The sequence below is a fragment of the Scardinius erythrophthalmus genome (genome assembly GCF_964197995.2).
Source record: "Scardinius erythrophthalmus genome assembly, chromosome: 16".
NCBI classification, from domain to species: Eukaryota; Metazoa; Chordata; class Actinopteri; order Cypriniformes; family Leuciscidae; genus Scardinius; species Scardinius erythrophthalmus.
This window is the reverse complement of record NC_138236.1, coordinates 41,751,851-41,767,773: the sequence shown is the minus strand read 5'-3', so window position 1 is coordinate 41,767,773 and position 15,923 is coordinate 41,751,851.

The following is a 15,923-nucleotide window of genomic DNA, read 5'->3' as shown; positions in this document are numbered from 1 at the left end:
CAAGGTTATCGAAACGGTTGTGCAGGATGTGGACGAGGAGATCAAGGAAGTCGCGCTCACCAGTACCCCCTCTTCTACTGGCAAGCGTTGGCTTTTACAGGACAGCTCGACACAAAGTGGTTGGCAGCTCCGCAGTACATACAGAGGCGATTAACAAGACGTCGTTCTCTCTCCTTTGCTGAGATACGCAGACCGCCGAGCTGCATAGGCTCAGGAACAGGAATGGAGATAGGAGGAGAAGATGCTGCTACCGAAGAAGAGAAGGTGGAGTCAGCGCTCCTGACGCGGCGGCGAAGATCAAATCGTTTCTCTACCCGGATAGCGAGATCAATGAGTGGGTCGAGACCTGTAGGCAGCTCACGGGCAATTACTTCATCTTTGACATGAGCGCTTAGTCCCTCTAGAAAGCGCGCCGCGAGAGCTGTCTCGTTCCAACCGCAGGTGGTCGAGAGAGTACGGAACTCTATGGAGTAATCCACCACGGATCGTCTTCCCTGGCGGAGTGAAGAGAGCAAGCGGGAAGCCTCCTCACCATGGGCCGAACGGTCGAATACCCGCAACATCTCATCCTTGAAGGTGTCGAAGCGCATGGTATATTCTGCCTCTGCTCCCCACGCGGCTGCTCCCCAATCACGGGCTCGCCCAGTCAGGAGTGAAATGACATAAGCTACCCGGGCTCGCTCGTGGGCATAGGTGACAGGTTGGAGGGAAAAAACTACCTCACATTGCGTGAGGAACGAGCGACATTGAGTGGGCTCACCACTATAGCACGGGGGATTATTGACACGCGGCTCCTGTGCGTCAGGCGACCTTGGAGGCGGCGGTGGATCTCTCCTGAGCAACTGAACTTGGGTGGATAAATCAGATAGCTGCGCAACCAGCGTCTCGACCACGCGACGAGTTGCGGTAAGTTCCTCATCATGTCTTCCTAACATTGCACCTTGCAGTTCCACAGCCGTGTGAATGGTTCTCTCGTTCGCTGGATCCATCAGCTGGCCGGATTATTCTGTGATAAGGAAGAGATAGGATCCAAATGCAATTGAAAGATTAGAGTTTATTGAGAGAGCAGTGAAAAGGTCTCTTCAAACAGGAACACAGGTAGCTGCAGGTTATGCAGAAATAACTGTCTCTTCAAACAGGAACACAGGTAGCAGCAGGTTATGCAAAGTAAAGTAGTCTCTTCAAACAGGAACACAGGTGGACAGCAAAAGTCTTTAGAAAAGATAACAGGACGGTCTCTGAAGAAGGTCCCCTATAAACGGGTCAGCAGCTCTCTAATAACTCTCTCGTTCGTGGCAGGAATGCAGCAGATTTCAGGGAGACCGGCTCGTAGACTTTAGACCTCTCGTCTCCACGTGCTGGGCGGCAGCAACGCACAGAACACAGCTCAGGGCGTTCGTCGACAGCGGGAGGACTGGACACAGTGTAGAAGAGAGGATTAATAGACAGTGAAATGGCTTAGCTGACCTGAACCAGTAAGTAGACAGGACTGGGACACGACAAGACAAGACAGAAACAGCAGGGTTCGTAGATAGACCACCAGCATACTACTCAAACGTAATAATCCGGCAAAAGGCAAGAAAACAGGGAACATTAAATACCAAGCGGACTAGGGGAGAGAACAGGTGAAATGAATCAGCGAGATAACAGCTAATGAGAGTCAGCTGAGGAGGAAAAAGGGAAAAAGGGAAAAAGAGAGGTAGTGACCAGCAGAGGGGGGAAAAGGACAGGAAAAGTCAGAGAAAAGAACTAGACTCATGACACTAATATCTTAACCTTATCTGTAGTAACAATATTGTCTGATTTTAGAGCTGTAGGAAGTTGGGAGGAGATAACTTTGTTCTCCAGAGTTTTAACAGTGTCCCAAAACTTTTTGGAGTTGGTGTAGCAGGCAGCAAACTTCTGTTTAAAGAAGTGGGCCTTTGTTTCCCTAACTACCTGAGTATATCGGTTTCTGGCTTCTCTAAAAAGTTGCATGTCGTGAGGCTTGTTTGAGGCTAACGCGGTACGCCACAGAGTGTTTTTATGTTGATTAAGGGAGGTCAGTTCTGTGGTGAACCACGGACTGTATCTATCTTTCGTTCGGAACTTTTTAAAAGGTGCATGCATATTTAGGACAAAGAGAAATTCACTTTTGAAGTACAGCCAAGCATCCTCCACTGACGGGATGAGATTAATATTTGACCAGGAAATAGCGTTCAAGTCATTTAAAAAAGCCTGTTCGCTGAAGTGTTTTAAACAGCGTTTGACGGAGATAAGGGGTGGTCGTTTGACCCCGGTCCCATTACGGATACAGGCAATAAGGCAGTGATCGCTGAGATCCTGGTTATAAACAGCAGAGGTATATTTACAAGGCAAGTTAGTCAGGGCAACGTCTATGAGGGTTCCCTTCGTCGCTGATTTGAGATTGAATCTGGTTGGCTCGTTTATAATCTGTGTGAGATTAAGTGCATCGAGCTTAGAAAGTAACATAACTGAAAAGTCTTCCTCATATAGACATCAGTGTGTGTGACGGTGTGTGTCTTCCTCATATAGACAACAGTGTGTGTGACGGTGTGTGTCTTCCTCATATAGACAACAGTGTGTGTGACGGTGTGTGTCTTCCTCATATAGACAACAGTGTGTGTGACGGTGTGTGTCTTCCTCATATAGACATCAGTGTGTGTGACGGTGTGTGTCTTCCTCATATAGACAACAGTGTGTGTGACGTGTGTGTCTTCCTCATATAGACATCAGTGTGTGTGACGGTGTGTGTCTTCCTCATATAGACATCAGTGTGTGTGACGGTGTGTGTCTTCCTCATATAGACATCAGTGTGTGTGACGTGTGTGTCTTCCTCATATAGACATCAGTGTGTGTGACGGTGTGTGTCTTCCTCATATAGTCATCAGTGTGTGTGTGACGGTGTGTGTCTTCCTCATATAGACATCAGTGTGTGTGTGACGGTGTGTGTCTTCCTCATATAGACATCAGTGTGTGTGACGGCGTGTGTCTTCCTCATATAGACATCAGTGTGTGTGACGGCGTGTGTCTTCCTCATATAGACATCAGTGTGTGTGACGGTGTGTGTCTTCCTCATATAGACATCAGTGTGTGTGACGGCGTGTGTCTTCCTCATATAGTCATCAGTGTGTGTGTGACGGTGTGTGTCTTCCTCATATAGACATCAGTGTGTGTGACGGCGTGTGTCTTCCTCATATAGTCATCAGTGTGTGTGACGGCGTGTCTTCCTCATATAGACATCAGTGTGTGTGACGGCGTGTGTCTTCCTCATATAGTCATCAGTGTGTGTGACGGCGTGTGTCTTCCTCATATAGTCATCAGTGTGTGTGACGGTGTGTGTCTTCCTCATATAGTCATCAGTGTGTGTGTGACGGTGTGTGTCTTCCTCATATAGACATCAGTGTGTGTGTGACGGTGTGTGTCTTCCTCATATAGACATCAGTGTGTGTGACGGCGTGTGTCTTCCTCATATAGACATCAGTGTGTGTGACGGCGTGTGTCTTCCTCATATAGACATCAGTGTGTGTGACGGTGTGTGTCTTCCTCATATAGACATCAGTGTGTGTGACGGCGTGTGTCTTCCTCATATAGACATCAGTGTGTGTGACGGTGTGTGTCTTCCTCATATAGACAACAGTGTGTGTGACGGCGTGTGTCTTCCTCATATAGACATCAGTGTGTGTGACGGTGTGTGTCTTCCTCATATAGTCATCAGTGTGTGTGTGACGGTGTGTGTCTTCCTCATATAGACATCAGTGTGTGTGTGACGGTGTGTGTCTTCCTCATATAGACATCAGTGTGTGTGACGGTGTGTGTCTTCCTCATATAGACATCAGTGTGTGTGACGGTGTGTGTCTTCCTCATATAGACATCAGTGTGTGTGTGACGGTGTGTGTCTTCCTCATATAGACATCAGTGTGTGTGACGGTGTGTGTCTTCCTCATATAGACATCAGTGTGTGTGACGGCGTGTGTCTTCCTCATATAGACATCAGTGTGTGTGACGGTGTGTGTCTTCCTCATATAGACATCAGTGTGTGTGTGACGGTGTGTCTTCCTCATATAGTCATCAGTGTGTGTGACGGTGTGTGTCTTCCTCATATAGTCATCAGTGTGTGTGTGACGGTGTGTGTCTTCCTCATATAGACATCAGTGTGTGTGTGACGGTGTGTGTCTTCCTCATATAGACATCAGTGTGTGTGACGGTGTGTGTCTTCCTCATATAGTCATCAGTGTGTGTGTGACGGTGTGTGTCTTCCTCATATAGACATCAGTGTGTGTGACGGTGTGTGTCTTCCTCATATAGACATCAGTGTGTGTGTGACGGTGTGTGTCTTCCTCATATAGACATCAGTGTGTGTGACGGTGTGTGTCTTCCTCATATAGTCATCAGTGTGTGTGACGGTGTGTGTCTTCCTCATATAGTCATCAGTGTGTGTGACGGTGTGTCTTCCTCATATAGACATCAGTGTGTGTGTGACGGTGTGTGTCTTCCTCATGTAGTCATCAGTGTGTGTGACGGTGTGTGTCTTCCTCATATAGACATCAGTGTGTGTGACGGTGTGTATCTTCCTCATGTAGTCATCAGTGTGTGTGACGGTGTGTGTCTTCCTCATATAGACATCAGTGTGTGTGACGGTGTGTGTCTTCCTCATATAGTCATCAGTGTGTGTGATGGTGTGTGTCTTCCTCATGTAGTCATCAGTGTGTGTGACGGTGTGTATCTTCCTCATATAGACATCAGTGTGTGTGACGGTGTGTGTCTTCCTCATATAGTCATCAGTGTGTGTGACGGTGTGTGTCTTCCTCATATAGTCATCAGTGTGTGTGACGGTGTGTCTTCCTCATATAGACATCAGTGTGTGTGTGACGGTGTGTGTCTTCCTCATGTAGTCATCAGTGTGTGTGACGGTGTGTGTCTTCCTCATATAGACATCAGTGTGTGTGACGGTGTGTATCTTCCTCATGTAGTCATCAGTGTGTGTGACGGTGTGTGTCTTCCTCATATAGACATCAGTGTGTGTGACGGTGTGTGTCTTCCTCATATAGTCATCAGTGTGTGTGATGGTGTGTGTCTTCCTCATGTAGTCATCAGTGTGTGTGACGGTGTGTATCTTCCTCATATAGACATCAGTGTGTGTGACGGTGTGTGTCTTCCTCATGTAGTCATCAGTGTGTGTGACGGTGTGTGTCTTCCTCATATAGACATCAGTGTGTGTGACGGTGTGTGTCTTCCTCATATAGTCATCAGTGTGTGTGATGGTGTGTGTCTTCCTCATATAGTCATCAGTGTGTGTGACGGTGTGTCTTCCTCATATAGACATCAGTGTGTGTGACGGTGTGTGTCTTCCTCATATAGTCATCAGTGTGTGTGACGGTGTGTGTCTTCCTCATATAGTCATCAGTGTGTGTGACGGTGTGTCTTCCTCATATAGACATCAGTGTGTGTGTGACGGTGTGTGTCTTCCTCATATAGTCATCAGTGTGTGTGACGGTGTGTGTCTTCCTCATATAGTCATCAGTGTGTGTGACGGTGTGTCTTCCTCATATAGACATCAGTGTGTGTGTGACGGTGTGTGTCTTCCTCATGTAGTCATCAGTGTGTGTGACGGTGTGTGTCTTCCTCATATAGACATCAGTGTGTGTGACGGTGTGTATCTTCCTCATGTAGTCATCAGTGTGTGTGACGGTGTGTGTCTTCCTCATATAGACATCAGTGTGTGTGACGGTGTGTGTCTTCCTCATATAGTCATCAGTGTGTGTGATGGTGTGTGTCTTCCTCATGTAGTCATCAGTGTGTGTGACGGTGTGTATCTTCCTCATATAGACATCAGTGTGTGTGACGGTGTGTGTCTTCCTCATGTAGTCATCAGTGTGTGTGACGGTGTGTGTCTTCCTCATATAGACATCAGTGTGTGTGACGGTGTGTGTCTTCCTCATATAGACATCAGTGTGTGTGACGGTGTGTGTCTTCCTCATATAGACATCAGTGTGTGTGACGGTGTGTGTCTTCCTCATATAGACATCAGTGTGTGTGACGGTGTGTGTCTTCCTCATATAGTCATCAGTGTGTGTGATGGTGTGTGTCTTCCTCATGTAGTCATCAGTGTGTGTGACGGTGTGTGTCTTCCTCATATAGACATCAGTGTGTGTGACGGTGTGTGTCTTCCTCATATAGACATCAGTGTGTGTGACGGTGTGTGTCTTCCTCATATAGACATCAGTGTGTGTGACGGTGTGTGTCTTCCTCATATAGACATCAGTGTGTGTGACGGTGTGTGTCTTCCTCATATAGTCATCAGTGTGTGTGATGGTGTGTGTCTTCCTCATGTAGTCATCAGTGTGTGTGACGGTGTGTGTCTTCCTCATATAGACATCAGTGTGTGTGACGGTGTGTGTCTTCCTCATATAGTCATCAGTGTGTGTGACGGTGTGTGTCTTCCTCAAATAGTCATCAGTGTGTGTGACGGTGTGTGTCTTCCTCATATAGTCATCAGTGTGTGTGACGGTGTGTGTCTTCCTCATATAGTCATCAGTGTGTGTGATGGTGTGTGTCTTCCTCATGTAGTCATCAGTGTGTGTGTGACGGTGTGTGTCTTACTCATTTAGACATCAGTGTGTTTGACGGTGTGTGTCTTCCTCAAATAGTCATCAGTGTGTGTGACGGTGTGTGTCTTCCTCATATAGACATCAGTGTGTGTGACGGTGTGTGTCTTCCTCATATAGACATCAGTGTGTGTGACGGTGTGTGTCTTCCTCATATAGTCATCAGTGTGTGTGACGGTGTGTGTCTTCCTCATATAGTCATCAGTGTGTGTGACGGTGTGTGTCTTCCTCATATAGTCATCAGTGTGTGTGACGGTGTGTGTCTTCCTCATATAGACATCAGTGTGTGTGACGGTGTGTGTCTTCCTCATATAGTCATCAGTGTGTGTGACGGTGTGTGTCTTCCTCATATAGTCATCAGTGTGTGTGTGACGGTGTGTGTCTTCCTCATATAGACATCAGTGTGTGTGACGGTGTGTGTCTTCCTCATATAGTCATCAGTGTGTGTGACGGTGTGTATCTTCCTCATATAGACATCAGTGTGTGTGACAGTGTGTGTCTTCCTCATATAGACATCAGTGTGTGTGTGACGGTGTGTGTCTTCCTCATATAGACATCAGTGTGTGTGACGGTGTGTGTCTTCCTCATATAGACATCAGTGTGTGTGACGGTGTGTGTCTTCCTCATGTAGTCATCAGTGTGTGTGTGACGGTGTGTGTCTTCCTCATATAGACATCAGTGTGTGTGACAGTGTGTGTCTTCCTCATATAGACATCAGTGTGTGTGACAGTGTGTGTCTTCCTCATATAGACATCAGTGTGTGTGACGGTGTGTGTCTTCCTCATATAGACATCAGTGTGTGTGACAGTGTGTGTCTTCCTCATATAGACATCAGTGTGTGTGACGGTGTGTGTCTTCCTCATGTAGTCATCAGTGTGTGTGTGACGGTGTGTGTCTTCCTCATATAGACATCAGTGTGTGTGACAGTGTGTGTCTTCCTCATATAGACATCAGTGTGTGTGTGACGGTGTGTGTCTTCCTCATATAGACATCAGTGTGTGTGACGGTGTGTGTCTTCCTCATGTAGTCATCAGTGTGTGTGACGGTGTGTGTCTTCCTCATATAGACATCAGTGTGTGTGACGGTGTGTGTCTTCCTCATATAGACATCAGTGTGTGTGACGGTGTGTGTCTTCCTCATATAGTCATCAGTGTGTGTGACGGTGTGTATCTTCCTCATATAGACATCAGTGTGTGTGACGGTGTGTGTCTTCCTCATGTAGTCATCAGTGTGTGTGACGGTGTGTGTCTTCCTCATATAGACATCAGTGTGTGTGTGACGGTGTGTGTCTTCCTCATATAGACATCAGTGTGTGTGACGGCGTGTGTCTTCCTCATATAGTCATCAGTGTGTGTGACGGCGTGTGTCTTCCTCATATAGTCATCAGTGTGTGTGACGGCGTGTGTCTTCCTCATATAGACATCAGTGTGTGTGTGACGGCGTGTGTCTTCCTCATATAGTCATCAGTGTGTGTGACGGTGTGTGTCTTCCTCATATAGTCATCAGTGTGTGTGACGGTGTGTGTCTTCCTCATATAGACATCAGTGTGTGTGTGACGGCGTGTGTCTTCCTCATATAGTCATCAGTGTGTGTGACGGCGTGTGTCTTCCTCATATAGACATCAGTGTGTGTGTGACGGCGTGTGTCTTCCTCATATAGTCGTCAGTGTGTGTGACGGCGTGTGTCTTCCTCATATAGTCATCAGTGTGTGTGACGGCGTGTGTCTTCCTCATATAGACATCAGTGTGTGTGTGACGGCGTGTGTCTTCCTCATATAGTCATCAGTGTGTGTGACGGTGTGTGTCTTCCTCATATAGACATCAGTGTGTGTGTGACGGTGTGTGTCTTCCTCATATAGACATCAGTGTGTGTGACGGTGTGTGTCTTCCTCATATAGTCATCAGTGTGTGTGACGGCGTGTGTCTTCCTCATATAGTCATCAGTGTGTGTGACGGTGTGTGTCTTCCTCATATAGTCATCAGTGTGTGTGATGGTGTGTGTCTTCCTCATATAGTCATCAGTGTGTGTGACGGTGTGTGTCTTCCTCATATAGTCATCAGTGTGTGTGATGGTGTGTGTCTTCCTCATATAGTCATCAGTGTGTGTGACGGTGTGTGTCTTCCTCATATAGTCATCAGTGTGTGTGACGGTGTGTGTCTTCCTCATATAGACATCAGTGTGTTTGACGGTGTGTGTCTTCCTCATATAGACATCAGTGTGTGTGACGGTGTGTGTCTTCCTCATATAGTCATCAGTGTGTTTGACGGTGTGTGTCTTCCTCATATAGACATCAGTGTGTGTGACGGTGTGTGTCTTCCTCATATAGACAACAGTGTGTGTGACGGTGTGTGTCTTCCTCATATAGACATCAGTGTGTGTGACGGTGTGTGTCTTCCTCATATAGACATCAGTGTGTGTGACGGCGTGTGTCTTCCTCATATAGACATCAGTGTGTGTGACGGTGTGTGTCTTCCTCATGTAGTCATCAGTGTGTGTGACGGTGTGTGTCTTCCTCATATAGACATCAGTGTGTGTGACGGTGTGTGTCTTCCTCATATAGACATCAGTGTGTGTGACGGTGTGTATCTTCCTCATATAGACATCAGTGTGTGTGACGGTGTGTGTCTTCCTCATGTAGTCATCAGTGTGTGTGACGGTGTGTGTCTTCCTCATATAGACATCAGTGTGTGTGACGGTGTGTGTCTTCCTCATATAGTCATCAGTGTGTGTGACGGTGTGTGTCTTCCTCATATAGACATCAGTGTGTGTGACGGTGTGTGTCTTCCTCATATAGTCATCAGTGTGTGTGATGGTGTGTGTCTTCCTCATGTAGTCATCAGTGTGTGTGACGGTGTGTATCTTCCTCATATAGACATCAGTGTGTGTGACGGTGTGTGTCTTCCTCATATAGACATCAGTGTGTGTGACGGTGTGTGTCTTCCTCATGTAGTCATCAGTGTGTGTGACGGTGTGTGTCTTCCTCATATAGACATCAGTGTGTGTGACGGTGTGTGTCTTCCTCATGTAGTCATCAGTGTGTGTGACGGTGTGTATCTTCCTCATATAGACATCAGTGTGTGTGACGGTGTGTGTCTTCCTCATATAGACATCAGTGTGTGTGACGGTGTGTGTCTTCCTCATGTAGTCATCAGTGTGTGTGACGGTGTGTGTCTTCCTCATATAGACATCAGTGTGTGTGACGGTGTGTGTCTTCCTCATGTAGTCATCAGTGTGTGTGATGGTGTGTGTCTTCCTCATGTAGTCATCAGTGTGTGTGACGGTGTGTGTCTTCCTCATGTAGTCATCAGTGTGTGTGACGGTGTGTGTCTTCCTCATATAGACATCAGTGTGTGTGACGGTGTGTGTCTTCCTCATATAGTCATCAGTGTGTGTGATGGTGTGTGTCTTCCTCATGTAGTCATCAGTGTGTGTGTGACGGTGTGTGTCTTACTCATTTAGACATCAGTGTGTTTGACGGTGTGTGTCTTCCTCATATAGACATCAGTGTGTGTGACGGTGTGTGTCTTCCTCATATAGACATCAGTGTGTGTGACGGTGTGTGTCTTCCTCATATAGACATCAGTGTGTGTGACGGTGTGTGTCTTACTCATATAGTCATCAGTGTGTGTGACGGTGTGTGTCTTACTCATATAGACATCAGTGTGTGTGACGGTGTGGGTCTTCCTCATATAGACATCAGTGTGTGTGTGACGGTGTGTGTCTTCCTCATATAGACATCAGTGTGTGTGATGGTGTGTGTCTTCCTCATGTAGTCATCAGTGTGTGTGTGACGGTGTGTGTCTTACTCATTTAGACATCAGTGTGTTTGACGGTGTGTGTCTTCCTCAAATAGTCATCAGTGTGTGTGACGGTGTGTGTCTTCCTCATATAGACATCAGTGTGTGTGACGGTGTGTGTCTTCCTCATATAGACATCAGTGTGTGTGACGGTGTGTGTCTTCCTCATATAGACATCAGTGTGTGTGACGGCGTGTGTCTTCCTCATATAGTCATCAGTGTGTGTGACGGTGTGTGTCTTCCTCATATAGACATCAGTGTGTGTGACGGTGTGTGTCTTCCTCATATAGACATCAGTGTGTGTGACGGCGTGTGTCTTCCTCATATAGACATCAGTGTGTGTGATGGTGTGGGTCTTCCTCATATAGTCATCAGTGTGTGTGACGGTGTGTGTCTTCCTCATATAGTCATCAGTGTGTGTGACGGTGTGTGTCTTCCTCATATTGACATCAGTGTGTGTGACGGTGTGTGTCTTCCTCATATAGACATCAGTGTGTGTGACGGTGTGTGTCTTCCTCATATAGTCATCAGTGTGTGTGACGGTGTGTGTCTTCCTCATATTGACATCAGTGTGTGTGACGGTGTGTGTCTTCCTCATATAGTCATCAGTGTGTGTGTGACGGTGTGTGTCTTCCTCATATAGTCATCAGTGTGTGTGACGGTGTGTGTCTTCCTCATATAGACATCAGTGTGTGTGACGGTGTGTGTCTTCCTCATATAGACATCAGTGTGTGTGATGGTGTGTGTCTTCCTCATATAGTCATCAGTGTGTGTGACGGTGTGTGTCTTCCTCATATAGACATCAGTGTGTGTGACGGTGTGTGTCTTCCTCATATAGACATCAGTGTGTGTGACGGTGTGTGTCTTCCTCATATAGTCATCAGTGTGTGTGACGGTGTGTGTCTTCCTCATATAGACATCAGTGTGTGTGACGGTGTGTGTCTTCCTCATATAGACATCAGTGTGTGTGACGGTGTGTGTCTTCCTCATATAGACATCAGTGTGTGTGTGACGGCGTGTGTCTTCCTCATATAGACATCAGTGTGTGTGTGACGGTGTGTGTCTTCCTCATATAGTCATCAGTGTGTGTGTGACGGTGTGTCTTCCTCATATAGACATCAGTGTGTGTGACGGTGTGTGTCTTCCTCATATAGACATCAGTGTGTGTGACGGTGTGTGTCTTCCTCATATAGACATCAGTGTGTGTGACGGCGTGTGTCTTCCTCATATAGACATCAGTGTGTGTGACGGTGTGTGTCTTCCTCATATAGTCATCAGTGTGTGTGACGGTGTGTGTCTTCCTCATATAGTCATCAGTGTGTGTGACGGTGTGTGTCTTCCTCATATAGACATCAGTGTGTGTGACGGTGTGTGTCTTCCTCATATAGTCATCAGTGTGTGTGACGGTGTGTGTCTTCCTCATATAGACATCAGTGTGTGTGTGACGGTGTGTGTCTTCCTCATGTAGTCATCAGTGTGTGTGACGGTGTGTGTCTTCCTCATATAGACATCAGTGTGTGTGTGACGGTGTGTGTCTTCCTCATATAGACATCAGTGTGTGTGACGGTGTGTGTCTTCCTCATATAGACATCAGTGTGTGTGACGGCGTGTGTCTTCCTCATATAGACATCAGTGTGTGTGACGGTGTGTGTCTTCCTCATATAGTCATCAGTGTGTGTGACGGTGTGTGTCTTCCTCATATAGACATCAGTGTGTGTGATGGTGTGTGTCTTCCTCATATAGACATCAGTGTGTGTGATGGTGTGGGTCTTCCTCATATAGTCATCAGTGTGTGTGACGGTGTGTGTCTTCCTCATATAGTCATCAGTGTGTGTGACGGTGTGTGTCTTCCTCATATTGACATCAGTGTGTGTGACGGTGTGTGTCTTCCTCATATAGACATCAGTGTGTGTGACGGTGTGTGTCTTCCTCATATAGACATCAGTGTGTGTGACGGTGTGTGTCTTCCTCATATTGACATCAGTGTGTGTGATGGTGTGTGTCTTCCTCATATAGTCATCAGTGTGTGTGACGGTGTGTGTCTTCCTCATATAGACATCAGTGTGTGTGACGGTGTGTATCTTCCTCATATAGTCATCAGTGTGTGTGACGGTGTGTGTCTTCCTCATATAGTCATCAGTGTGTGTGACGGTGTGTGTCTTCCTCATATAGACATCAGTGTGTGTGTGACGGTGTGTGTCTTCCTCATATAGTCATCAGTGTGTGTGACGGTGTGTGTCTTCCTCATATAGTCATCAGTGTGTGTGACGGCGTGTCTTCCTCATATAGACATCAGTGTGTGTGACGGTGTGTGTCTTCCTCATGTAGTCATCAGTGTGTGTGACGGTGTGTGTCTTCCTCATATAGTCATCAGTGTGTGTGACGGTGTGTGTCTTCCTCATATTGACATCAGTGTGTGTGACGGTGTGTATCTTCCTCATATAGTCATCAGTGTGTGTGACGGTGTGTATCTTCCTCATATAGTCATCAGTGTGTGTGACGGTGTGTGTCTTCCTCATATAGACATCAGTGTGTGTGACGGTGTGTGTCTTCCTCATATTGACATCAGTGTGTGTGATGGTGTGTGTCTTCCTCATATAGACATCAGTGTGTGTGACGGTGTGTGTCTTCCTCATATTGACATCAGTGTATGTGACGGTGTGTGTCTTCCTCATATTGACATCAGTGTGTGTGATGGTGTGTGTCTTCCTCATAAAGTCATCAGTGTGTGTGTGACGGTGTGTCTTCCTCATGTTGACATCAGTGTGTGTGACGGTGTGTCTTCCTCATAAAGTCATCAGTGTGTGTGACGGTGTGTGTCTTCCTCATATAGACATCAGTGTGTGTGACGGTGTGTATCTTCCTCATATAGTCATCAGTGTGTGTGACGGTGTGTGTCTTCCTCATATAGTCATCAGTGTGTGTGACGGCGTGTCTTCCTCATATAGACATCAGTGTGTGTGACGGTGTGTGTCTTCCTCATGTAGTCATCAGTGTGTGTGACGGTGTGTGTCTTCCTCATATAGTCATCAGTGTGTGTGACGGTGTGTGTCTTCCTCATATTGACATCAGTGTGTGTGACGGTGTGTATCTTCCTCATATAGTCATCAGTGTGTGTGACGGTGTGTATCTTCCTCATATAGTCATCAGTGTGTGTGACGGTGTGTGTCTTCCTCATATAGACATCAGTGTGTGTGACGGTGTGTGTCTTCCTCATATTGACATCAGTGTGTGTGATGGTGTGTGTCTTCCTCATATAGACATCAGTGTGTGTGACGGTGTGTGTCTTCCTCATATTGACATCAGTGTATGTGACGGTGTGTGTCTTCCTCATATTGACATCAGTGTGTGTGATGGTGTGTGTCTTCCTCATAAAGTCATCAGTGTGTGTGTGACGGTGTGTCTTCCTCATGTTGACATCAGTGTGTGTGACGGTGTGTCTTCCTCATAAAGTCATCAGTGTGTGTGACGGTGTGTGTCTTCCTCATATAGACATCAGTGTGTGTGACGGTGTGTATCTTCCTCATATAGTCATCAGTGTGTGTGACGGTGTGTGTCTTCCTCATATAGTCATCAGTGTGTGTGACGGTGTGTGTCTTCCTCATATTGACATCAGTGTGTGTGATGGTGTGTGTCTTCCTCATATAGACATCAGTGTGTGTGACGGTGTGTGTCTTCCTCATATTGACATCAGTGTATGTGACGGTGTGTGTCTTCCTCATATTGACATCAGTGTATGTGACGGTGTGTGTCTTCCTCATATTGACATCAGTGTGTGTGATGGTGTGTGTCTTCCTCATAAAGTCATCAGTGTGTGTGTGACGGTGTGTCTTCCTCATGTTGACATCAGTGTGTGTGACGGTGTGTGTCTTCCTCATATTGACATCAGTGTGTGTGATGGTGTGTGTCTTCCTCATATAGTCATCAGTGTGAGTGACGGTGTGTGTCTGTGCTTTTCTCAAGCTCTGTTTGTGTTGATGAAGATCAGCTTCATTTAGTTTCACAGTAGATTCACATCAATCATTTATAAATCATGTAAAAGTGGGATTTGTTAAACGTATTTTAATCCAGGTGTATTTAATGTGTTCAAGCACTAAAGCCGCTGCAACATTATTATATTTGCAGTGTTTTATCAGTTATTATTTTCCTGCTCTAAACATGTCTGGGTGTCAGAGACTGTAAGTCATTAAGATCTCAAGCGTAGGAATAAAAGAAACTTCTCCTCGACCGTTTGATCCAATTCACTCGAAACTCAGGACAAAAAGTCGTCAAAAAAACCCTGACACATCAAAACACTGTGAAGATATTAAATGATAATTTGTATGTGTTGATCTGTATCTGCTGAACGTCTCGATCAAACCCAACGAATCCTGATATTCATCTTCTCTGGGTCACACGATAACACACTCTTCAAATATCACCCACACAATTCAACAAACATGGCCGTCAGCAGCCAATCAAATCACAGCAGCTAATAAGGTTAATTTATAATGTCTGACTCTTATGATAATTAACATATACGTGTCAAAATGAGGCTGTGTATCAAATCTTGTGAGATTCGGCCACATGGTGGCGCTATAATAAGCAACATTACGTTTTTGCTAATAACTCTGTTTCCTAGTGAAGCTCCGAAACACAACAAGCACTGAAACTAATAAAAGAACAAATATTATACAGACACCTGATATTTAATCTTATTAGATGTTTAGTTCACTGCATCTGATGGATTATACTTTCAATATAACATTTGCATGTGTTTGTAAAAGCTGTTTTAGTGCATGTTTGGCCTGAGTTACTGCATTCCCTGTTCAGACCAGCAGGAGTCGCCAGCGTGTGGCGATTACAACCATTCGAAACACTGAATCATTTTGTTGAGTTGATTCAGAGCTTTATAAAGCTGTTTCTCCCATCACTAGTCGACTTCCATCACTGTGAACATCACAAAAGTACACAACAGGACATTCTGAGGATTGATGTTTGCTGAGCTTCAGTTTTAAAACACCAGCCGTTATATCAGTGGGAATGACAGATGACGGCTGTAATATTAATGTTCTCAGCTCCAGGATAAGAAATCAATCGATCCACTTTCATTTGTATGTTCTCTGCACTTTAAGATGAAATGTTTCCTCACATAAACCTCTGTTTACACCTGTTGGGAATCTAACTTCTCTCATACTGGAAAGCACTGCTTTAAGTGCATGAGGATCGATTTTCCAATTAAGGGTTAAAAACCACCATTTTTAAAATCCCCAAAATAAACTTTTTTATCAGAAATTCTTAATTTTAGAAAGGTGAATATTTGTCTGGTTTTTCTATCCCAGTGGGGACCTCCTTATTGTGTCTTACCCCAAACCACCACGGAGGGGCGCTATTATGAGATAGGCCGCTAAGTGTCCATTTATGTATCCTTCTTTTCACGGGGAAACGAAGGGCGCATTTGGCTTTGCTTTTGAATCAGGGTAGCCTTCGTTGCGGCGCGATGACGCAACCGGCCTTCGAATACGGCCTTCGGAGGATG